At 68.3% G+C, this 25,325-nt stretch overlaps 1 protein-coding gene and 1 long non-coding RNA gene across 3 annotated transcripts in view; one reads left to right on the top strand and one right to left on the bottom strand.

Annotated features, from left to right (window-relative positions):
- Positions 1-1,263: 1,263 nt before the first annotated feature.
- LOC128828262 (uncharacterized) lies at positions 1,264-24,281 on the bottom strand. Its single transcript, XR_008443173.1, has 3 exons — positions 23,962-24,281; positions 4,000-4,202; positions 1,264-1,815 (listed from the first exon to the last, which is right to left on the bottom strand). It is a non-coding gene; the product is annotated as an uncharacterized LOC128828262 (long non-coding RNA).
- Positions 24,279-25,325, top strand: part of ILVBL (ilvB acetolactate synthase like) — a 31,162-nt gene continuing 30,115 nt past the window's right edge. Inside the window, exon 1 of one of the 2 annotated variants that reach the window (XM_054012768.1) lies at positions 24,279-24,325. The gene's annotated coding sequence lies outside the window, so the exon portion shown is untranslated. The remainder of the gene's footprint in view (positions 24,326-25,325) is intronic. The other variant, XM_054012766.1, reaches the window with a different exon arrangement.

Here is a 25,325-nt window from a genome sequence, read left to right as displayed (position 1 = left end):
CTGATTTCCACCCATTCTCTAAGCGTGTGGAGGTGCCCTGTTCGTTGCAGCGGCTCGTAAACTAAGACACGTCTCTATCCTGTCCGCTGAGTCAGCAGCTCATAAAGCTAATTACCACACCACTCCTCGGGCACTCGCACAGGAAATATTTATCAAGGATGTCCACGACCCTCCTACACCCCCTTCAGCAAAGAGCGTCGGCTAGTCTCAGAGAGATGATGCCGCGTACTCTTAATTGCCTCCGGTAAGGTGATCAGATCAGTGAGTGGTTCATGCGGGGAGGAGAATGGGAGGAAAGATGTAGTCACCCAATCCTAGACCCAGGCAGCCCCCTCGCCGGTCATGCCATCCAGAGATAGCCCACCTTGGGTCGTATCTTTTACCGATCCACTAAGTTGCAGTATTTGTTTGCCTTTACCTATAAGGGACGCCAATATACCTGGACTCGCTTACCCTCTCATTTCTACACCCCATCCCCCCCGGCTCTACTCCCCCACTGTACCCCTTCATTTATACACCCCATTCCCCTCGGCTCTACTCCCCCACTGTACCCCCCTTCATTTATACACCCCATCCCCCTCGGCTCTACTCCCCCACATTTCTACACCCCATCCCCCCTCAGCTCTACTCCCCCACTGTACCCCCCTCATTTCTACACCCCATCCCCCTCAGCTCTACTCCCCCACTGTACCCCTCTCATTTCTACACCCCATCCCCCTCAGCTCTACTCCCCCATTGTATCCCCTCAGCTCTACTCCCCATCCCCCCTCAGCTCTACTCCCCCACTGTACCCCCTCATTTCTACACCCAATCCCCCCCTCAGCTCTACTCCCCCACTGTACCCCCTCATTTCTACACCCCACCCCCTCTCAGCTCTACTCCCCACTGTATCCCCAGTCTATAGGGGGATAATTTAATTCCCCCATTATTCTTGAGTTTTTTATTTTAATAGCCTCTCTAATCTCCCTGAGCATTTCACAGTCACTATCACCATCCTGGTCAGGTGGTTGGTAATATATCCCTACTGCTATGTTCTTATTATTAGAGCATGGAATTACTATCCATAGAGATACCATGGTACAGTTTGGTTCATTTAAGATTTTTACTTGATTCTACACTTCCTTTCTCTCCCACCAGCATGACCTGTTCTATCCTTCTGATATATTTTGTACCCTGGTATTACTATGTCCCATTGATTATCCTCATTCCCCCAAGTTTCTGTGATGTCTAATATATCAAATCCTCATTTAATAAGAACAGATTTAAAAATTTTATTAAGATGATGTTAAAAAAATACTGAACAGAGTTTGAGCATAGAAGTTTCTGGTTATCAGGGAATAACATACAGATTATCGAGGGTGCAAAGTTTGGTTTAAGATAAGGTGGCATGAGGAATACATAATCTGCAATATCCCCGATTGGGGGTAAAAGGTTGATGGGTCAAAGTATAGACATTGAGATATGAGGGTATGAAGTTCATAAAGTGGCTATGTTCGGGTGTAGATTATAATGAGTGGATATGATGATGAGGATGGATTGACTCTCATTTGGTGAGATTTAATGTTCAGGGAGTTTATGGTTCCAGTTCATATGATCCAACGGAGGTGATCACTTGGTCCCTTTCTTGTAGTGGGAGAACTATGTCACACTGGCTCACGCCTCCTGGTACTGTCGGTGGCCGGTGATGTGCTCGATGTAGATGTCCCTGGACCATCGGATGGTGTCTGAGACCATGAGGCGCCGCATGAGACGTGCGTAGCGTCAACCGATCCTGCAGGTCTGCAGCACACGCTCGTTGCAGGGGTCCCAGGCACTCTAGTTACATACAAGGCACTCTAGGTCACCCATCTTATTATATAGACTCCTAGCATTGGGATATAAGCACTTTAAATCTTGTCACTTTTAAGCTGTCACACCACAGCATTTGCAGCACAGGGCTTTTCTGAACCCTGAGCAAGAGGTGAAGAATTAGCCTGGGGCCAGAGCTTAGGGGAAACATGCCCAGTACACAGGGAGGGGCCTGAACCAGGAACGGGAGGGGAGGGGTCCATGTGATGGTCTCCTAATAAGTCATTGCTAAGGAGTTTGGCCCCTGCTCTCAGGTATTTCGAAAGCTCAGATAAAGCATGTGGGGGCCTTAGGCCCAGAGGAGCTCCCATTCCTTATGGGCCAGGTGTGCCCCATGGCTTCCTCCTGCCTCTTGGAAAGGTGTCAGTTCAGTGCCAGAGTAGCAGAGCTGCAGACTGAAGACTGCTCCTAATACAGCAGCTTCAGCTCCAGCTCCAGCCAGGCCTTGGAGGAGTCGGATTACCTAGCCCAGCCACTGTGGCCCCGTTTGCCAAGGGCTGTAGCCATCAGGCCCCTGGGCTCAGACCCCCAACCCACCCCAACTTGTTTCACATGGGCCACTCCAAAACTGGGCTGGATTGGAATATGGACTTCCTACCACATTCTGCAGTGAACACTATCACTATAGAACCTGGACCACATCCTGACTGAGGAACGGATAGCAAAGTCAACCAGACCCAAAGGATAAGTGTTAGTGATTTTATTTATTATGATAACAAAGCCCTAGCTGGGCTGATACTGGCTGCTCTGAGCAGCCTCCTGACAGGCCCGGCTGCCTCCGTCATATCCCCGGTGCCGGAACTGGGATAGCTTGAGATGCCAATGCAGGTTGAGCTCTTTGGGCTCCACTGTAGTTTCCTCATCCTGCCCCCTTAGGCCCTCTCCCAGTGACACATGTTCTGTATGAGTTTTAATGAAGTGTCTTTCTCCTCCATCCACCCTAGAGACCCTTTAACAGAGTGCCCACAAGGCTTCCCTCAATGCCCATTGCGTGTTTGCAACTTTCCTAATTACACCGTGAAATCAACCCAACTTTGTAAATAGATCCCAGTGCAGCTTGTTAGGCCTTGGATCCCTTGAAGATTCAAGCGCGACTGTAGTCGTGCCGCTGTAAGTACTCCACCTCTCCGAGGGGAGTAGCTTGCAGTGCTGCGAGGGAGCGTGCAGCACTGCAGGCGCTGATTACACTGGCGCTGTAATTACAGCGCTGCACTCGCTGCGCTCAAGGGGGTGTTTTTTCACACCCCTGAGCGCAGCAAGTTGCAGCGCTGTGCAGCGCCAGTGTAGCCAAGGCCTTAGACTCCTCTGCAAAGGCTGCAAGGGGAACTGTCCTCAAGCTCCACTCACTCCCTGCTGAGGCAGAAGCCTGCCCTTGTAGAGCTTGGTTCCCAGACCAGTTTGTGGAAAAATACTGACATCCCAAAATGGAGTCCAGTATCATGTGGCCTGGTCACATGTCCTTGTCGAGTCAGAGCAGCCATTACTTACAGGCTGTCCGTAGCGTTCTCAGGAAGGCTAACCAGGTGGGAGATAAGCTTCTCCTAAGGCCTATTGTTCTTAATAGCCCATTGCCCTGAATAGACCCTTCCCCACCCACTATCTAGACTGAGAACATCTTGTCTAGTGGGTATTACCCAGGTGTAAATACATTTGAAGTACAGATACATAGTCAGTATTTATAACTTCAGATACAAAAATGATACATGCATACAAATAGGATAATCATATTCAGCAAACCATAACCTTTTCAATGACACCTCACTTGACCCGACTTGTACAAAGTGCATCATAATTATGCCATAATCATATCATAATAATATTACTGGGAAGAATATGGGGTGAAGTGTCACAGACCTATCAGGAGAAAATCCACGTGTTTTGAGATAAAACCCCTAAGTGCTAGTTCAATCAATGCAAAACCAGGCCTCCATTCCAACTCCACTCCAGCCCTCCCCAATCCCCCTGTCACAGTGTACCTGGCTGAGGAATTGACAGGCACCGAGACAGAGCCAAGGGCAACTGTACAGAGACAAGATCTAGGTCCTACGCTTTCTGGGGGTAGGGGATGTGTGTCTGTATGTGGGTGTGCGTGTGTGAAAGGGGTGTACGTAAGTGTGGTGCATGTGTCACTTCCAGGCCAATGCCACTCACCGGATTGTTTTGACAAGGGACACTGATGCAAGGGAGACAGGTGCTGCCCAAGATGAGCCCAACGCCATTCCTACACGGATAAGCCATGAAGCTATAGGTCAATTCTGGACCGGAAGCTGGTGGGGCGTGTCTGTGACACCCGGAGCCGCTCATCAGTGCGCTTCCCGTCTGCTTAGTACTGCCTGCAGGAGCCCCTAAGGAGGCTGGCGCGGGTGCCAGGTGGAGAGTGTGTTAATACTGGCTCTGATGAGAGGTGCAAGACCCCCAGAACACTGAGCAGCAGTGTCAGGGTGGCGCCTGGAGGGGGCACCCAGTCACTGACCTGGTTGCCAGGGTGGCACCCACGGGGCAGGAGCCACCCAGTCACCGACCCCGTTGTTGGGACAGCTCCCGCAGGGCAGGGAGAAAAGGAGCACCCAGTCACGGACCCCATCACTGAGGGGTGGGGGGGAGAGAAGGACCCAGTAATTGACACCATCGGTGGGGCAGGAGGGAGGCACCCAGTAACTGACACCATCAGCTGGGTGTGGGGGAGAGAGGGACCCTGTAACTCAGCGTTTTTCAAAGTTCGGGTTGCGACCCTGTACTGGGTCGTAGCATGTCAGGCACTGGGTCGCTCTGGTCAGCACCGTTGACCGGGATATTAAAAGTCCCGTCAGCCGTGCTGCTCAGCTAATGCAGGTTAGTGCCTATCTGTTTCGACGCTGCGCTGCGCCCTGGAAGTGGCCAGCAGTGGGTCTGGCTTCTAGGCAGGGGGGGCATGGAACTCAGCACGCTGCTCCCACCCCAAGCATTGGCTCTGCACTCCCATTGGCTGGGAACCAGCCAATGTGAATTGGGGGAGAGGGGGTGGTGCCTGAGAGCGAAAGTCTCATGAAGTGGCTTCCATGCCTCCTCATAGGAGCCAGACCTGCTGCTGGCCACTTCTAGGGCTCGGCGTGGTACGCGGTGCCAGGACAGGCAGGAAGCCTGCCTCTGCACCCTGGCTGCGCTGCTGAGCGGGAGCTGCCAGAGGTAAGTCTGCACCCCAATTCCCTGCCCCAGCCCTGAGCCCCGCCAAACCAGGAACCCCTTCCTGCACCCCAAAGCCTTCATCCCCAGCCACACCCCAAAGCCCGCACCCCATCCTGCACCCAGCTCAGAGCCCGTACCCCCTCTTGCACCCAGCCCAGAGCCCTGACCCCAACCCCCCTCCCAGAGCCCGTACCCCCTCCTGCACCCAGCCCAGAGCCCACACCCCAACCCCCCTCCCAGAGCCCGCACCCCCTCCTGCACCCAGCCCAGAGCCCTGACCCCAACCCCCCTCCCAGAGCCCGCACCCCCTCCTGCACCCAGCCCAGAGCCCACACCCCAACCCCCCTCCCAGAGCCCGCACCCCCTCCTGCACCCAGCTCAGAGCCCTGACCCCAACCCCCCTCCCAGAGCCCACACCTCCTCCTGCACCCAGCCCAGAGCCCACACCCCAACCCCCCTCCCAGAGCCCACACTCCCTCCTGCACCCAGCCCAGAGCCCGCACCCCAACCCCCCTCCCAGAGCCCGCACCCCCTCCTGCATCCAGCCCAGAGCCCGCACCCCAACCCCCCTCCCAGAGCCCGCACCCCCTCCTGCACCCAGCCCAGAGCCCACACCCCAACCCCCCTCCCAGAGCCCGCACCCCCTCCTGCACCCAGCCCAGAGCCCACACCCCAACCCCCCTCCCAGAGCCCGCACCCCCTCCTGCATCCAGCTCAGAGCCCACACCCCAACCCCCCTCCCAGAGCCCGCACCCCCTCCTGCATCCAGCTCAGAGCCCGCACCCCAACCCCCCTCCCAGAGCCCGCACCCCCTCCTGCACCCAGCCCAGAGCCTGCACACCAACCCCCCTCCCAGAGCCCGCACCCCCTCCTGCACCCAGCCCAGAGCCTGCACACCAACCCCCCTCCCAGAGCCCGCACCCCCTCCTGCACCCAGCCCAGAGCCTGCACACCAACCCCCCTCCCAGAGCCCACACCTCCTCCTGCACCCAGCCCAGAGCCCTGACCCCAACTCTCCTCCCAGAGCCCGCACCCCCTCCTGGACCCAACCCAGAGCCCGCACCCCAACCCCCCTCCCAGAGCCCACACCTCCTCCTGCACCCAGCCCAGAGCCCTGACCCCAACTCTCCTCCCAGAGCCCGCACCCCCTCCTGGACCCAGCCCAGAGCCTGCACCCCAACCCCCCTCCCAGAGCCCGCACCTCCTCCTGCACCCAGCTCAGAGCCCTGACCCCAACTCTCCTCCCAGAGCCCGCACCGACTCCTGCACCCAGCCCAGAGCCCTGACCCCAACCCCCCTCCCAGAGCCCGCACCCCCTCCTGCACCCAGCTCAGAGCCCTGACCCCAACCCCCCTCCCAGAGCCCGCACCCCCTCCTGCACCCAGCCCAGAGCCTGCACACCAACCCCCCTCCCAGAGCCCACACCTCCTGCTGCACCCAGCCCAGAGCCCTGACCCCAACTACCCTCCCAGAGCCCGCACCCCCTCCTGCACCCAGCTCAGAGCCCTGACCCCAACTACCCTCCCAGAGCCCACACCTCCTCCTGCACCCAGCCCAGAACCCTGACCCCAACTACCCTCCCAGAGCCCGCACCCCCTCCTGGACCCAGCCCAGAGCCCGCACCCCAACCCCCCTCCCAGAACCCGCACCCCCTCCTGGACCCAGCCCAGAGCCCTGACCCCAACTACCCACCCAGAGCCCGCACCCCCTCCTGCACCCAGCCCAGAGCCCGCACCCCAACCCCCCTCCCAGAGCCCGCACCCCCTCCTGCACCCAGCCCAGAGCCCGCACCCCAACCCCCCTCCCAGAGCCCGCACCCCCTCCTGCACCCAGCTCAGAGCCCGCACCCCAACCCCCCTCCCAGAGCCCGTACCCCCTCCTGCACCCAGCCCAGAGCCTGCACACCAACCCCCCTCCCAGAGCCCACACCTCCTCCTGCACCCAGCCCAGAGCCCTGACCCCAACTCTCCTCCCAGAGCCCGCACCCCCTCCTGCACCCAGCTCAGAGCCCACACCCGAACCCCCCTCCCAGAACCCGCACCCCCTCCTGGACCCAGCCCAGAGCCCTGACCCCAACTACCCACCCAGAGCCCGCACCCCCTCCTGGACCCAGCCCAGAGCCCGCACCCCAACCCCCCTCCCAGAGCCCGCACCCCCTCCTGCACCCAGCCCAGATCCCTGACCCCAACCCCCCTCCCAGAGCCCGCACCCCCTCCTGCACCCAGCCCAGAACCCTGACCCCAACCCCCCTCCCAGAGCCCACACCCCCTCCTGCACCCAGCCCAGAGCCCTGACCCCAACTACCCTCCCAGAGCCCGCACCCCCTCCTGCACCCAGCTCAGAGCCCACACCCCAACCCCCCTCCCAGAGCCCGCACCCCCTCCTGCACCCAGCTCAGAGCCCACACCCGAACCCCCCTCCCAGAGCCCGCACCCCCTCCTGCACCCAGCTCAGAGCCTGCATCCCAACTCCCCACCCAGAGCCCGCACCCCCTCCTGCACCCAGCTCAGAGCCTGCATCCCAACTCCCCACCCAGAGCCCGCACCCCCTCCTGCACCCAGCTCAGAGCCCACACCCCAACCCCCCTCCCAGAGCCCGCACCCCCTCCTGCACCCAGCTCAGAGCCCACACCCGAACCCCCCTCCCAGAGCCCGCACCCCCTCCTGGACCCTGCCCAGAGCCCTGACCCCAACTACCCTCCCAGAGCCTGCACCCCCTCCTGCACCCAGCCCAGAGCCCGCACCCCAACCCCCCTCCCAGAGCCCGCACCCCCTCCTGCACCCAGCTCAGAGCCCACACCCCAACCCCCCTTCCAGAGCCCGCACCCCCTCCTGCATCCAGCTCAGAGCCCGCACCCCAACCCCCCTCCCAGAGCCCGCACCCCCTCCTGCACCCAGCTCAGAGCCCACACCCCAACCCCCCTCCCACAGCCCGCACCCCCCCTGCACCCAGCCCATAGCCCGCACCCCAACCCCCCTCCCAGAGCCCGCACCCCCTCCTGCACCCAGCCCAGAGCCCGCACCCCAGCCCCCCTCCCAGAGCCCGCACCCCCTCCTGCACCCAGCCCAGAGCCCGCACCCCAAACCCCCTCCCAGAGCCCGCACCCCCTCCTGCACCCAGCCCAGAGCCCGCACCCCAACTCCCCTCCCAGAGCCCGCACCCCCTCCTGCATCCAGCTCAGAGACCACACCCCAACCCCCCTCCCAGAGCCCGCACCCCCTCCTGCACCCAGCCCAGAGCCCGCACCCCAACCCCCCTCCCAGAGCCCGCACCCCCCCTGCACCCAGCCCAGAGCCCACACCCCAACCCCCCTCCCAGAGCCCGCACCCCCTCCTGCACCCAGCCCAGAGCCCACACCCCAACTCCCCTGCCAGAGCCCGCACCCCCTCCTGCACCCAGCTCAGAGCCATCAACCCCAACCCCCCTACCAGAGCCCGCACCCCCTCCTGCACCCAGCTCAGAGCCCGCACCCCAACCCCCCTTCCAGAGCCCGCACCCCCTCCTGGACCCAGCCCAGAGCCCGCACCCCAACCCCCCTCCCAGAGCCCGCACCCCCTCCTGCATCCAGCTCAGAGACCTGACCCCAACTCTCCTCCCAGAGCCCGCACCCCCTCCTGCACCCAGCCCAGAGCCCGCACCCCAACCCCCCTCCCAAAGCCCACACTCCCTCCTGCACCCAGCCCAGAGCCCGCACCCCAACCCCCCTCCCAGAGCCCGCACCCCCTCCTGCACCCAGCCCAGAGCCCGCACCCCAACCCCCCTCCCAAAGCCCGCACCCCCTCCTGCACCCAGCCCAGAGCCTGCACCCCAACCCCCCTCCCAAAGCCCACACTCCCTCCTGCATCCAGCCCAGAGCCCGCACCCCAACTCCCCTCCCAGAGCCCGCACCCCTCCTGCACCCAGCCCAGAGCCCTGACCCCAACTCTCCTCCCAGAGCCCGCACCCCCTCCTGCACCCAGCCCAGAGCCCTGACCCCAACCCCCCTCCCAGAGCCCGCACCCTCTCCTTCATCCAGCTCAGAGACCTGACCCCAACCCCCCTCCCAGAGCCCGCACCCCCTCCTGCACCCAGCTCAGAGCCCACACCCCAACCCGCCTCCCAGAGCCCGCACCCCCTCCTGCACCCAGCCCAGAGCCCGCACCCCAACACCCCTCCCAGAGCCCGCACTTCCTCCTGCACCCAGCTCAGAGCCATGACCCCAACTCCCCTCCCAGAGCCCGCACCCCCTCCTGCATCCAGCTCAGAGCCCGCACTCCAACTCCCCACCCAGAGCCCGCACCCCCTCCTGCACCCAGCTCAGAGCCCGCACCCCAACCCCCCTCCCAGAGCCCGCACTCCCTCCTGCATCCAGCTCAGAGCCCTGACCCCAACCCCCCTCCCAGAGCCCGCACCCTCTCCTGCATCCAGCTCAGAGACCTGACCCCAACCCCCCTCCCAGAGCCCGCACCCCCTCCTGCACCCAGCTCAGAGCCCGCACCCCAACCCCCCTCCCAGAGCCCGCACCCCCTCCTGCACCCAGCCCAGAGCCCGCACCCCAACCCCCCTCCCAGAGCCCGCACCCCCTCCTGCACCCAGCCCAGAGCCCGCACCCCAACCCCCCTCCCAAAGCCCGCACCCCCTCCTGCACCCAGCCCAGAGCCCGCACCCCAACCCCCCTCCCAAAGCCCGCACCCCCTCCTGCACCCAGCCCAGAGCCCGCACCCCAACCCCCCTCCCAAAGCCCACACTCCCTCCTGCATCCAGCCCAGAGCCCGCACCCCAACTCCCCTCCCAGAGCCCGCACCCGCTCCTGCACCCAGCCCAGAGCCCGCACCCCAACTCCCCTCCCAGAGCCCGCACCCCCTCCTGCACCCAGCCCAGAGCCCTGACCCCAACTCTCCTCCCAGAGCCCGCACCCCCTCCTGCACCCAGCCCAGAGCCCTGACCCCAACCCCCCTACCAGAGCCCGCACCCTCTCCTGCATCCAGCTCAGAGACCTGACCCCAACCCCCCTCCCAGAGCCCGCACCCCCTCCTGCACCCAGCTCAGAGCCCACACCCCAACCCCCCTCCCAGAGCCCGCACTCCCTCCTGCACCCAGCCCAGAGCCCTGACCCCAACCACCCTCCCAGAGACCGCACCCTCTCCTGCATCCAGCTCAGAGACCTGACCCCAACCCCCCTCCCAGAGCCCGCACCCCCTCCTGCACCCAGCCCAGAGCCCTGACCCCAACCCCCCTCCCAGAGCCCGCACCCTCTCCTGCATCCAGCTCAGAGACCTGACCCCAACCCCCCTCCCAGAGCCCGCACCCCCTCCTGCACCCAGCTCAGAGCCCACACCCCAACCCCCCTCCCAGAGCCCGCACTCCCTCCTGCACCCAGCTCAGAGCCCTGACCCCAACTCCCCTCCCAGAGCCCGCAGCCCCTCCTGCACCCAGCCCAGAGCCCGCACCCCAACCCCCCTCCCAAAGCCCACACCCCCTCCTGCACCCAGCCCAGAGCCCGCACCCCAACCCCCCTCCCAGAGCCCGCACCCCCTCCTGCACCCAGCCCAGAGCCCTGACCCCAACTCTCCTCCCAGAGCCCGCACCCCCTCCTGCACCCAGCCCAGAGCCCTGACCCCAACCCCCCTCCCAGAGCCCGCACCCTCTCCTTCATCCAGCTCAGAGACCTGACCCCAACCCCCCTCCCAGAGCCCGCACCCCCTCCTGCACCCAGCTCAGAGCCCACACCCCAACCCGCCTCCCAGAGCCCGCACCCCCTCCTGCACCCAGCCCAGAGCCCGCACCCCAACACCCCTCCCAGAGCCCGCACTCCCTCCTGCACCCAGCTCAGAGCCATGACCCCAACTCCCCTCCCAGAGCCCGCACCCCCTCCTGCATCCAGCTCAGAGCCCGCACTCCAACTCCCCACCCAGAGCCCGCACCCCCTCCTGCACCCAGCTCAGAGCCCGCACCCCAACCCCCCTCCCAGAGCCCGCACTCCCTCCTGCATCCAGCTCAGAGCCCTGACCCCAACCCCCCTCCCAGAGCCCGCACCCTCTCCTGCATCCAGCTCAGAGACCTGACCCCAACCCCCCTCCCAGAGCCCGCACCCCCTCCTGCACCCAGCTCAGAGCCCGCACCCCAACCCCCCTCCCAGAGCCCGCACCCCCTCCTGCACCCAGCCCAGAGCCCGCACCCCAACCCCCCTCCCAGAGCCCGCACCCCCTCCTGCACCCAGCCCAGAGCCCGCACCCCAACCCCCCTCCCAAAGCCCGCACCCCCTCCTGCACCCAGCCCAGAGCCCGCACCCCAACCCCCCTCCCAAAGCCCGCACCCCCTCCTGCACCCAGCCCAGAGCCCGCACCCCAACCCCCCTCCCAAAGCCCACACTCCCTCCTGCATCCAGCCCAGAGCCCGCACCCCAACTCCCCTCCCAGAGCCCGCACCCGCTCCTGCACCCAGCCCAGAGCCCGCACCCCAACTCCCCTCCCAGAGCCCGCACCCCCTCCTGCACCCAGCCCAGAGCCCTGACCCCAACTCTCCTCCCAGAGCCCGCACCCCCTCCTGCACCCAGCCCAGAGCCCTGACCCCAACCCCCCTACCAGAGCCCGCACCCTCTCCTGCATCCAGCTCAGAGACCTGACCCCAACCCCCCTCCCAGAGCCCGCACCCCCTCCTGCACCCAGCTCAGAGCCCACACCCCAACCCCCCTCCCAGAGCCCGCACTCCCTCCTGCACCCAGCCCAGAGCCCTGACCCCAACCACCCTCCCAGAGACCGCACCCTCTCCTGCATCCAGCTCAGAGACCTGACCCCAACCCCCCTCCCAGAGCCCGCACCCCCTCCTGCACCCAGCCCAGAGCCCTGACCCCAACCCCCCTCCCAGAGCCCGCACCCTCTCCTGCATCCAGCTCAGAGACCTGACCCCAACCCCCCTCCCAGAGCCCGCACCCCCTCCTGCACCCAGCTCAGAGCCCACACCCCAACCCCCCTCCCAGAGCCCGCACTCCCTCCTGCACCCAGCTCAGAGCCCTGACCCCAACTCCCCTCCCAGAGCCCGCAGCCCCTCCTGCACCCAGCCCAGAGCCCGCACCCCAACCCCCCTCCCAAAGCCCACACCCCCTCCTGCACCCAGCCCAGAGCCCGCACCCCAACCCCCCTCCCAGAGCCCGCACCCCCTCCTGCACCCAGCCCAGAGCCCTGACCCCAACCCCCCTCCCAGAGCCCGCACCCTCTCCTGCATCCAGCTCAGAGACCTGACCCCAACCCCCCTCCCAGAGCCCGCACCCCCTCCTGCATCCAGCTCAGAGACCTGACCCCAACTCTCCTCCCAGAGCCCGCACCCCCTCCTGCACCCAGCCCAGAGCCCGCACCCCAACCCCCCTCCCAAAGCCCACACTCCCTCCTGCACCCAGCTCAGAGCCTGCACCCCAAACCCCCTCCCAAAGCCCGCACCCCCTCCTGCACCCAGCCCAGAGCCCGCACCCCAACTCCCCTCCCAGAGCCCGCACCCCCTCCTGCACCGAGCCCAGAGCCCGCACCCCAACTCCCCTCCCGGAGCCCGCACCCCCTCCTGCACCCAGCCCAGAGACCGCACCCCAACCCCCCTCCCGGAGCCCGCACCCCCTCCTGCATCCAGCTCAGAGCCCGCACCCCAACTCCATTCCCAGAGCCCGCACCCCCTCCTGCACCCAGCCCAGAGCCCGCACCCCAACCTCCCTCCCAGAGCCCGCACCCCCCCTGCACCCAGCCCAGAGCCCGCACACCAACTCCCCTCCCAGAGCCCGCACCCCGTCCTGCACCCAGCTCAGAGCCCGCACCCCAACCCCCCTCCCAGAGCCCGCACCCCCTCCTGGACCCAGCCCAGAGCCCGCACCCCAACCCCCCTCCCAGAGCCCGCACCCCCTCCTGGACCCAGCCCAGAGCCCGCACCCCAACCCCCCTCCCAGAGCCCGCACCCCCTCCTGCACCCAGCTCAGAGCCCGCACCCCAACCCCCCTCCCAGAGCCCGCACCCCCTCCTGCACCCAGCTCAGAGCCCGCACCCCAACCCCCCTCCCAGAGCCCGCACCCCCTCCTGCACCCAGCTCAGAGCCATCAACCCCAACCCCCCTACCAGAGCCCGCACCCCCTCCTGCACCCAGCTCAGAGCCCGCACCCCAACCCCCCTCCCAGAGCCCGCACCCCCTCCTGCACCCAGCTCAGAGCCTGCACACCAACCCCCCTCCCAGAGCCCTCACCCCGTCCTGCACCCAGCTCAGAGCCCGCACCCCAACCCCCCTCCCAGAGCCCGCACCCCCTCCTGGACCCAGCCCAGAGCCCGCACCCCCTCCTGGACCCACCCCAGAGCCCGCACCCCAACCCCCCTCCCAGAGCCCGCACCCCCTCCTGCACCCAGCTCAGAGCCATCAACCCCAACCCCCCTCCCAGAGCCCGCACCCCCTCCTGCACCCAGCTCAGAGCCCGCACCCCAACTCCCCTCCCAGAGCCCGCACCCCCTCCTGCACCCAGCTCAGAGCCATCAACCCCAACCCCCCTACCAGAGCCCGCACCCCCTCCTGCACCCAGCTCAGAGCCCGCACTCCAATCCCCCTCCCAGAGCCCGCACCCCGTCCTGCACCCAGCCCAGAGCCCGCACCCCAACCCCCCTCCCAGAGCCCGCACCCCCTCCTGGACCCAGCCCAGAGCCCGCACCCCAACCCCCCTCCCAGAGCCCGCACCCCCTCCTGCACCCAGCTCAGAGCCCGCACCCCAACCCCCCTCCCAGAGCCCGCACCCCCTCCTGCACCCAGCTCAGAGCCATCAACTCCAACCCCCCTCCCAGAGCCCGCACCCCCTCCTGCACCCAGCTCAGAGCCCGCACCCCAACCCCCCTCCCAGAGCCCACACCCCCTCCTGCACCCAGCTCAGAGCCCGCACCCCAACCCCCCTCCCAGAGCCCGCACCCCCTCCTGCACCCAGCTCAGAGCCATCAACCCCAACCCCCCTACCAGAGCCCGCACCCCCTCCTGCACCCAGCTCAGAGCCCGCACCCCAACCCCCCTCCCAGAGCCCGCACCCCCTCCTGCACCCAGCTCAGAGCCATCAACCCCAACCCCCCTACCAGAGCCCGCACCCCTCCTGCACCCAGCTCAGAGCCCGCACCCCAACTCCCCTCCCAGAGCCCGCACCCCCTCCTGCACCCAGCTCAGAGCCTGCACACCAACCCCCCTCCCAGAGCCCGCACCACCTCCTGCACCCAGCTCAGAGCCCGCACTCCAATCCCCCTCCCAGAGCCCGCACCCCCTCCTGCATCCAGCCCAGAGCCCGCACCCCAACCCCCCTCCCAGAGCCCGCACCCCCTCCTGCACCCAGCCCAGAGCCCGCACCCCAACCCCCCTCCCAGAGCCCGCACCCCCTCCTGCACCCAGCCCAGAGCCCGCACCCCAACCCCCCTCCCAGAGCCCGCACCCCCTCCTGCACCCAGCCCAGAGCCCGCACCCCAACCCCCCTCCCAGAGCCCGCACCCCCTCCTGCATCCAGCTCAGAGCCCGAACCCCAACTCCCCTCCCAGAGCCCGCACCCCCTCCTGCACCCAGCTCAGAGCCATCAACCCCAACCCCCCTACCAGAGCCCGCACCCCCTCCTGCACCCAGCTCAGAGCCCGCACTCCAATCCCCCTCCCAGAGCCCGCACCCCCTCCTGCACCCAGCCCAGAGCCCGCACCCCAACCCCCCTCCCAGAGCCCGCACCCCCTCCTGCACCCAGCCCAGAGCCCGCACCCCAACCCCCCTCCCAGAGCCCGCACCCCCTCCTGCACCCAGCTCAGAGCCCGCACCCAACTCCCCTCCCAGAGCCCGCACCCCCTCCTGCACCCAGCTCAGAGCCATCAACCCCAACCCCCCTACCAGAGCCCGCACCCCCTCCTGCACCCAGCTCAGAGCCCGCACTCCAATCCCCCTCCCAGAGCCCGCACCCCGTCCTGCACCCAGCCCAGAGCCCGCACCCCAACCCCCCTCCCAGAGCCCGCACCCCCTCCTGGACCCAGCCCAGAGCCCGCACCCCAACCCCCCTCCCAGAGCCCGCACCCCCTCCTGCACCCAGCTCAGAGCCCGCACCCCAACCCCCCTCCCAGAGCCCGCACCCCCTCCTGCACCCAGCTCAGAGCCATCAACTCCAACCCCCCTCCCAGAGCCCGCACCCCCTCCTGCACCCAGCTCAGAGCCCGCACCCCAACCCCCCTCCCAGAGCCCACACCCCCTCCTGCACCCAGCTCAGAGCCCGCACCCCAACCCCCCTCCCAGAGCCCGCACCCCCTCCTGCACCCAGCTCAGAGCCATCAACCCCAACCCCCCTACCAGAGCCCGCACCCCCTCCTGCACCCAGCTCAGAGCCCGCACCCCAACCCCCCTCCCAGAGCCCGCACCCCCTCCTGCACCCAGCTCAGAGCCATCAACCCCAACCCCCCTACCAGAGCCCGCACCCCTCCTGCACCCAGCTCAGAGCCCGCACCCCAACTACCCTCCCAGAGACCGCACCCCCTCCTGCACCCAGCTCAGAGCCTGCACACCAACCCCCCTCCCAGAGCCCGCACCACCTCCTGCACCCAGCTCAGAGCCCGCACTCCAATCCCCCTCCCAGAGCCCGCACCCCCTCCTGCATCCAGCCCAGAGCCCGCACCCCAACCCCCCTCCCAGAGCCCGCACCCCCTCCTGCACCCAGCCCAGAGCCCGCACCCCAACCCCCCTCCCAGAGCCCGCACCCCCTCCTGCACCCAGCCCAGAGCCCGCACCCCAACCCCCCTCCCAGAGCCCGCACCCCCTCCTGCACCCAGCCCAGAGCCCGCACCCCAACCCCCCTCCCAGAGCCCGCACCCCCTCCTGCATCCAGCTCAGAGCCCGAACCCCAACTCCCCTCCCAGAGCCCGCACCCCCTCCTGCACCCAGCTCAGAGCCATCAACCCCAACTCCCCTCCCAGAGGCCGCACCCCCTCCTGCACCCAGCTCAGAGCCATCAACCCCAACCCCCCTCCCAGAGCCCGCACCCCCTCCTGCACCCAGCTCAGAGCCCGCACCCCAACCCCCCTCCCAGAGCCCGCACCCCCTCCTGGACCCAGCTCAGAGCCCTGACCCCAACCCCCCTCCCAGAGCCCGCACCCCTCCTGCACCCAGCTCAGAGCCCGCACCCCAACCCCCCTCCCAGAGCCCACACCCCCTCCTGCACCCAGCTCAGAGCCCGCACCCCAACCCCCCTCCCAGAGCCCACACCCCCTCCTGCACCCAGCTCAGAGCCATCAACCCCAACTCCCCTCCCAGAGCCCGCACCCCCTCCTGCACCCAGCTCAGAGCCATCAACCCCAACCCCCCTCCCAGAGCCCGCACCCCCTCCTGCACCCAGCTCAGAGCCCGCACCCCAACCCCCCTCCCAGAGCCCGCACCCCCTCCTGCATCCAGCTCAGAGCCCGCACCCCAACCCCCCTCCCAGAGCCCGCACCCCCTCCTGCACCCAGCCCAGAGCCATCAACCCCAACTCCCCTCCCAGAGCCCGCACCCCCTCCTGCACCCAGCTCAGAGCCATCAACCCCAACCCCCCTCCCAGAGCCCGCACCCCCTCCTGCACCCAGCTCAGAGCCCGCACCCCAACCCCCCTCCCAGAGCCCGCACCCCCTCCTGCATCCAGCTCAGAGCCCGCACCCCAACCCCCCTCCCAGAGCCCGCACCCCCTCCTGCACCCAGCCCAGAGCCCGCACCCCAACCCCCCTCCCAGAGCCCGCACCCCCTCCTGCACCCAGCTCAGAGCCCACACCCCAACTCCCCTCCCAAAGCCCGCACCCCCTCCTGCATCCAGCTCAGAGCCCGCACCCCAACCCCCCTCCCAGAGCCCGCACCCCAACCCCCCTCCCAGAGCCCGCACCCCCTCCTGCACCCAGCCCAGAGCCCGCACCCCAACCCCCCTCCCAGAGCCCGCACTCCCTCCTGCATCCAGCTCAGAGCCCGAACCCCAACTCCCCTCCCAGAGCCCGCACCCCCTCCTGCACCCAGCCCAGAGCCCGCACCCCAACCCCCCTCCCAGAGCCCGCACCCCCTCCTGCACCCAGCCCAGAGCCCGCACCCCAACTCCCCTCCCAGAGCCCGCACTCCCTCCTGCACCCAGCTCAGAGCCTGCACCCCAACTCTCCTCCCAGAGCCCGCACCCCCTCCTGCACCCAGCCCAAAGCCCACACCCCAACCCCCCTCCCAGAGCCCACAGCCCCTCCTGCACCCAGCCCAGAGCCCGCACCCCAACCCCCCTCCCAGAGCCCGCACCCCCTCCTGCACCCAGCCCAGAGCCCGCACCCCAACCCCCCTCCCAGAGCCCGCACCCCCTCCTGCACCCAGCCCAGAGCCTGCACACCAACCCCCCTCCCAGAGCCCGCACCCCCTCCTGCATCCAGCTCAGAGCCCTGACCCCAACCCCCCTCCCAAAGCCCGCACTCCCTCCTGCACCCAGCTCAGAGCCCGCACCCCAACCCCCCTCCCAGAGCCCGCACCCCTCCTGCACCCAGCTCAGAGCCCGCACCCCAACCCCCCTCCCAGAGCCCACACCCCCTCCTGCACCCAGCCCAGAGCCCACACCCCAACCCCGCTCCCAGAGCCCGCACCCCCTCCTGCACCCAGCCCAGAGCCCGCACCCCAACCCCCCTCCCAGAGCCTGCACCCCCTCCTGCACCCAGCTCAGAGCCCGCACCCCAACCCCCCTCCCAGAGCCCGCACCCCCTCCTGCACCCAGCCCAGAGCCCACACCCCAACCCCCCTCCCAGAGCCCGCACCCCCTCCTGCACCCAGCTCAGAGCCCGCACCCCAACCCCCCTCCCAGAGCCCGCACCCCCTCCTGCACCCAGCTCAGAGCCATCAACCCCAACCCCCCTACCAGAGCCCGCACCCCTCCTGCACCCAGCTCAGAGCCCGCACCCCAACTACCCTCCCAGAGCCCGCACCCCCTCCTGCACCCAGCTCAGAGCCTGCACACCAACCCCCCTCCCAGAGCCCGCACCACCTCCTGCACCCAGCTCAGAGCCCGCACTCCAATCCCCCTCCCAGAGCCCGCACCCCCTCCTGCATCCAGCCCAGAGCCCGCACCCCAACCCCCCTCCCAGAGCCCGCACCCCCTCCTGCACCCAGCCCAGAGCCCGCACCCCAACCCCCCTCCCAGAGCCCGCACCCCCTCCTGCACCCAGCCCAGAGCCCGCACCCCAACCCCCCTCCCAGAGCCCGCACCCCCTCCTGCACCCAGCCCAGAGCCCGCACCCCAACCCCCCTCCCAGAGCCCGCACCCCCTCCTGCATCCAGCTCAGAGCCCGAACCCCAACTCCCCTCCCAGAGCCCGCACCCCCTCCTGCACCCAGCTCAGAGCCATCAACCCCAACCCCCCTCCCAGAGCCCGCACCCCCTCCTGCACCCAGCTCAGAGCCATCAACCCCAACTCCCCTCCCAGAGCCCGCACCCCCTCCTGCACCCAGCTCAGAGCCCGAACCCCAACCCCGCTCCCAGAGCCCGCACCCCCTCCTGCACCCAGCCCAGAGCCCGCACCCCAACCCCCCTCCCAGAGCCTGCACCCCCTCCTGCACCCAGCTCAGAGCCCGCACCCCAACCCCCCTCCCAGAGCCCGCACCCCCTCCTGCACCCAGCCCAGAGCCCGCACCCCAACCCCCTCCCAGAGCCCGCACCCCCTCCTGCACCCAGCTCAGAGCCCGCACCCCAACCCCCCTCCCAGAGCCCACACCCCCTCCTGCACCCAGCTCAGAGCCCGCACCCCAACCCCCCTCCCAGAGCCCACACCCCCTCCTGCACCCAGCTCAGAGCCATCAACCCCAACTCCCCTCCCAGAGCCCGCACCCCCTCCTGCACCCAGCTCAGAGCCATCAACCCCAACCCCCCTCCCAGAGCCCGCACCCCCTCCTGCACCCAGCTCAGAGCCCGCACCCCAACCCCCCTCCCAGAGCCCGCACCCCCTCCTGCATCCAGCTCAGAGCCCGCACCCCAACCCCCCTCCCAGAGCCCGCACCCCCTCCTGCACCCAGCCCAGAGCCCGCACCCCAACCCCCCTCCCAGAGCCCGCACCCCCTCCTGCACCCAGCTCAGAGCCCACACCCCAACTCCCCTCCCAAAGCCCGCACCCCCTCCTGCATCCAGCCCAGAGCCCGCACCCCAACCCCCCTCCCAGAGCCCGCACCCCCTCCTGCACCCAGCCCAGAGCCTGCACACCAACCCCCCTCCCAGAGCCCGCACCCCCTCCTGCATCCAGCTCAGAGCCCTGACCCCAACCCCCCTCCCAAAGCCCGCACTCCCTCCTGCACCCAGCTCAGAGCCCGCACCCCAACCCCCCTCCCAGAGCCCGCACCCCTCCTGCACCCAGCTCAGAGCCCGCACCCCAACCCCCCTCCCAGAGCCCACACCCCCTCCTGCACCCAGCCCAGAGCCCACACCCCAACCCCGCTCCCAGAGCCCGCACCCCCTCCTGCACCCAGCCCAGAGCCCGCACCCCAACCCCCCTCCCAGAGCCTGCACCCCCTCCTGCACCCAGCTCAGAGCCCGCACCCCAACCCCCCTCCCAGAGCCCGCACCCCCTCCTGCACCCAGCCCAGAGCCCACACCCCAACCCCCCTCCCAGAGCCCGCACCCCCTCCTGCACCCAGCTCAGAGCCCGCACCCCAACCCCCCTCCCAGAGCCCGCACCCCCTCCTGCACCCAGCTCAGAGCCATCAACCCCAACCCCCCTACCAGAGCCCGCACCCCTCCTGCACCCAGCTCAGAGCCCGCACCCCAACTACCCTCCCAGAGCCCGCACCCCCTCCTGCACCCAGCTCAGAGCCTGCACACCAACCCCCCTCCCAGAGCCCGCACCACCTCCTGCACCCAGCTCAGAGCCCGCACTCCAATCCCCCTCCCAGAGCCCGCACCCCCTCCTGCATCCAGCCCAGAGCCCGCACCCCAACCCCCCTCCCAGAGCCCGCACCCCCTCCTGCACCCAGCCCAGAGCCCGCACCCCAACCCCCCTCCCAGAGCCCGCACCCCCTCCTGCACCCAGCCCAGAGCCCGCACCCCAACCCCCCTCCCAGAGCCCGCACCCCCTCCTGCACCCAGCCCAGAGCCCGCACCCCAACCCCCCTCCCAGAGCCCGCACCCCCTCCTGCATCCAGCTCAGAGCCCGAACCCCAACTCCCCTCCCAGAGCCCGCACCCCCTCCTGCACCCAGCTCAGAGCCATCAACCCCAACCCCCCTCCCAGAGCCCGCACCCCCTCCTGCACCCAGCTCAGAGCCATCAACCCCAACTCCCCTCCCAGAGCCCGCACCCCCTCCTGCACCCAGCTCAGAGCCCGAACCCCAACCCCGCTCCCAGAGCCCGCACCCCCTCCTGCACCCAGCCCAGAGCCCGCACCCCAACCCCCCTCCCAGAGCCTGCACCCCCTCCTGCACCCAGCTCAGAGCCCGCACCCCAACCCCCCTCCCAGAGCCCGCACCCCCTCCTGCACCCAGCCCAGAGCCCGCACCCCAACCCCCTCCCAGAGCCCGCACCCCCTCCTGCACCCAGCTCAGAGCCCGCACCCCAACCCCCCTCCCAGAGCCCACACCCCCTCCTGCACCCAGCTCAGAGCCCGCACCCCAACCCCCCTCCCAGAGCCCACACCCCCTCCTGCACCCAGCTCAGAGCCATCAACCCCAACTCCCCTCCCAGAGCCCGCACCCCCTCCTGCACCCAGCTCAGAGCCATCAACCCCAACCCCCCTCCCAGAGCCCGCACCCCCTCCTGCACCCAGCTCAGAGCCCGCACCCCAACCCCCCTCCCAGAGCCCGCACCCCCTCCTGCATCCAGCTCAGAGCCCGCACCCCAACCCCCCTCCCAGAGCCCGCACCCCCTCCTGCACCCAGCCCAGAGCCCGCACCCCAACCCCCCTCCCAGAGCCCGCACCCCCTCCTGCACCCAGCTCAGAGCCCACACCCCAACTCCCCTCCCAAAGCCCGCACCCCCTCCTGCATCCAGCTCAGAGCCCGCACCCCAACCCCCCTCCCAGAGCCCGCACCCCAACCCCCCTCCCAGAGCCCGCACCCCCTCCTGCACCCAGCCCAGAGCCCGCACCCCAACCCCCCTCCCAGAGCCCGCACTCCCTCCTGCATCCAGCTCAGAGCCCGAACCCCAACTCCCCTCCCAGAGCCCGCACCCCCTCCTGCACCCAGCCCAGAGCCCGCACCCCAACCCCCCTCCCAGAGCCCGCACCCCCTCCTGCACCCAGCCCAGAGCCCGCACCCCAACTCCCCTCCCAGAGCCCGCACTCCCTCCTGCACCCAGCTCAGAGCCTGCACCCCAACTCTCCTCCCAGAGCCTGCAACCCCTCCTGCACCCAGCCCAGAGCCCGCACCCCAACCCCCCTCCCAAAGCCCACACTCCCTCCTGCACCCAGCCCAGAGCCCGCACCCCAACCCCCCTCCCAGAGCCCGCACCCCCTCCTGCATCCAGCTCAGAGCCCTGACCCCAACTACCCTCCCAGAGCCCGCACCCCCTCCTGCACCCAGCCCAAAGCCCACACCCCAACCCCCCTCCCAGAGCCCACAGCCCCTCCTGCACCCAGCCCAGAGCCCGCACCCCAACCCCCCTCCCAGAGCCCGCACCCCCTCCTGCACCCAGCCCAGAGCCCGCACCCCAACCCCCCTCCCAGAGCCCGCACCCCCTCCTGCACCCAGCCCAGAGCCTGCACACCAACCCCCCTCCCAGAGCCCGCACCCCCTCCTGCATCCAGCTCAGAGCCCTGACCCCAACCCCCCTCCCAAAGCCCGCACTCCCTCCTGCACCCAGCTCAGAGCCCGCACCCCAACCCCCCTCCCAGAGCCCGCACCCCCTCCTGCACCCAGCTCAGAGCCCGCACCCCAACCCCGCTCCCAGAGCCCGCACCCCCTCCTGCACCCAGCTCAGAGCCCGCACCCCAACCCCCCTCCCAGAGCCCGCACCCCCTCCTGCACCCAGCCCAGAGCCCACACCCCAACCCCCCTCCCAGAGCCCGCACCCCCTCCTGCACCCAGCCCAGAGCCCACACCCCAACCCCCCTCCCAGAGCCCGCACTCCCTCCTGCACCCAGCTCAGAGCCCGCACCCCAACCCCCCTCCCAGAGCCCGCACCCCCTCCTGCACCCAGCTCAGAGCCATCAACCCCAACCCCCCTCCCAGAGCCCGCACCCCCTCCTGCACCCAGCTCAGAGCCCGCACCCCAACCCCCCTCCCAGAGCCCGCACCCCCTCCTGCATCCAGCTCAGAGCCCTGACCCCAACCCCCCTCCCAGAGCCCACACCTCCTCCTGCACCCAGCCCAGAGCCCACACCCCAACCCCCCTCCCAGAGCCCGCACTCCCTCCTGCACCCAGCTCAGAGCCCGCACCCCAACCCCCCTCCCAGAGCCCGCACCCCCTCCTGCACCCAGCTCAGAGCCATCAACCCCAACCCCCCTCCCAGAGCCCGCACCCCCTCCTGCACCCAGCTCAGAGCCCGCACCCCAACCCCCCTCCCAGAGCCCGCACCCCCTCCTGCATCCAGCTCAGAGCCCTGACCCCAACCCCCCTCCCAGAGCCCACACCTCCTCCTGCACCCAGCCCAGAGCCCACACCCCAACCCCCCTCCCAGAGCCCGCACCCCCTCCTGCACCCAGCCCAGAGCCCACACCCCAACCCCCCTCCCAGAGCCCGCACTCCCTCCTGCACCCAGCTCAGAGCCCGCACCCCAACCCCCCTCCCAGAGCCCGCACTCCCTCCTGCACCCAGCCCAGAGCCCTGACCCCAACCCCCCTCCCAGAGCCCGCACCCCCTCCTGCATCCAGCTCAGAGCCCGCACCCCAACCCCCCTCCCAGAGCCCGCACCCCCTCCTGCACCCAGCCCAGAGCCTGCACACCAACCCCCCTCCCAGAGCCCGCACTCCCTCCTGCACCCAGCTCAGAGCCCGCACCCCAACCCCCCTCCCAGAGCCCGCACCCCCCCTGCACCCAGCCCATAGCCCGCACCCCAACCCCCCTCCCAGAGCCCGCACCCCCTCCTGCACCCAGCCCAGAGCCCGCACCCCAACCCCCCTCCCAGAGCCCGCACCCCCTCCTGCACCCAGCTCAGAGCCATCAACCCCAACCCCCCTCCCAGAGCCCACACCCCCTCCTGCATCCAGCTCAGAGCCCGCACCCCAACCCCCCTCCCACAGCCCGCACCCCCTCCTGCACCCAGCCCAGAGCCCGCACCCCAACCCCCCTCCCAGAGCCCGCACCCCCTCCTGCACCCAGCCCAGAGCCCGCACCCCAACCCCCCTCCCAGAGCCCGCACCCCCTCCTGCACCCAGCCCAGAGCCCGCACCCCAACCCCCCTCCCAGAGCCCGCACCCCCTCCTGCACCCAGCCCAGAGCCCGCACCCCAACCCCCCTCCCAGAGCCCGCACCCCCTCCTGCACCCAGCCCAGAGCCCGCACCCCAACCCCCCTCCCAGAGCCCGCACCCCCTCCTGCACCCAGCCCAGAGCCCGCACCCCAACTCCCCTCCCAGAGCCCGCACCCCGTCCTGCACCCAGCTCAGAGCCCGCACCCCAACCCCCCTCCCAGAGCCCGCACCCCCTCCTGGACCCAGCCCAGAGCCCGCACCCCAACCCCCCTCCCAGAGCCCGCACCCCCTCCTGCACCCAGCCCAGAGCCATCAACCCCAACCCCCCTCCCAGAGCCCGCACCCCCTCCTGCACCCAGCCCAGAGCCCGCACCCCAACCCCCCTCCCAGAGCCCGCACCCCCTCCTGCACCCAGCCCAGAGCCCGCACCCCAACCCCCCTCCCAGAGCCCGCACCCCCTCCTGCACCCAGCCCAGAGCCCTGACCCCAACCCCCCTCCCAGAGCCCGCACCCCCTCCTGCACCCAGCCCAGAGCCCGCACCCCAACTCCCCTCCCAGAGCCTTAGGAAGGGGTGGGAGGGTGGGGGGGGGACTTGGACCCATTCTGGGCACCACCAAAGCTTATTCAAACCTGCCACTTCTGTGGGGGAGGGGAGAGGAGAGAGGTCCCCAGTCACCGCCCTCATCGCCGGGGGGAGGGGGAGCAGCCAGTAACTGACACTGTCGCCAAGGCAACGCCCGGGGCCAGGTAACGGGCCCTGACTCCGCCCCTGGCTTGACCCGCGCGCACTCGGCGCCCGCGAGTCTCCAGGCGGCTGCCCCAGGCACCCGCGCCTCTTGGCCACGTGACCCGCCCCCAGGACCTTTGCCCGGGAGGCTCGGAAGCGGCGGTCACGTGAGAAGGGGCGTTCCGGCCTCGGCAGGGGGAGGCCGCGTGGGCGCCCGGAGCCGGAGCCGGAGCCGAGACTCTCCCACGTCCGTTCGCTGCGGGCCCGGTATGTGCCGCGGCGGGGCCAGAACAGCTCTGCGCCGGTCCAGTCCCTGCCTCACGGCCCCGCTCAGCCCGCGGCTCGGGGCCCGGTTCGGGACCGAGGCCCGGGGGGAAGGACGGGCGCAGAGCCGCCGCCCTGATGGCCGGCCCCCGCTGCAGCCCAGCCCCGGCCCCCTTGTCTCTGCCCGTGCCCCCCCCCGGTACTGCGGGAGCCGGGCGGGGTAAGCGGGGGTGACCCGCCGGAGTTGGGCTACAACCGGGAAGGAGGGGCCGGGGCAGCACTGCAGCGTGGGCCTGTAGGGGCGGAGATCCCCTTTGAAAAGGTTGTCAGGAGGAGGAGGGAGAAGAGTTGTTCTCCTTCGCCTCCGAGGCCAGGACAAGAAGCAATGGGGGTAAATTGCAGCAAGGGGCAGGTTTAGGTTGGACATTAGGAAGATCTTCCTGGCAGGGTGGCGAAGCACCGGAATAAATTGCCTAGGCAGGTTGTGGACGCTCCCTCCCTGCAGATTTGTAAGAGCAGGTTAGAGGGACGTCTGCCGGGGATGGGTATATAGCTGGAGAGAGCCAAGAGGATGTGGCCGGTGGAGTCCGTCACTGGGTGGGGCAAGAAAGAAATAATCCGTTGGGGATGGGACGGGACAAGAAGCAGAGTGGCAGGGGGTGAGGAGGAATGGTGGTGGCCAGGAGGAAGGGGACAGGGATGGGAGAGGCAAGCACGGGGTTGAGGGCCAATGGCAGGGCCCAGCTTTACAATCTAGTAAACTATGCCCAGCTAAACAGCAAAAGCAATGGGGCCTCTCCCATCCACTGTCTGTCTCAGTGACGCCAGAATGTTGCTGCTTTTGGGGCAGGCTGATAAGGGTCACAGTCCAAGATGCCAGCGCAGGCCACAGTGGACAGCCCTGGTGCCTACTGCACACCATCCCCTCCCCCCCCCCACTGTCTTGGTTAAAGGATAAAGTTGGGTGAATGTATCTAGTGTCGGTGGGAGTGCAGGAGGGGAT

This window comes from Malaclemys terrapin, chromosome 23 (assembly GCF_027887155.1).
Source record: "Malaclemys terrapin pileata isolate rMalTer1 chromosome 23, rMalTer1.hap1, whole genome shotgun sequence".
Lineage (NCBI taxonomy): Eukaryota > Metazoa > Chordata > Testudines > Emydidae > Malaclemys > Malaclemys terrapin.
The sequence above is the reverse complement of the archived record's forward strand: the minus strand, read 5'-3'. Positions and strand labels throughout refer to the sequence as shown.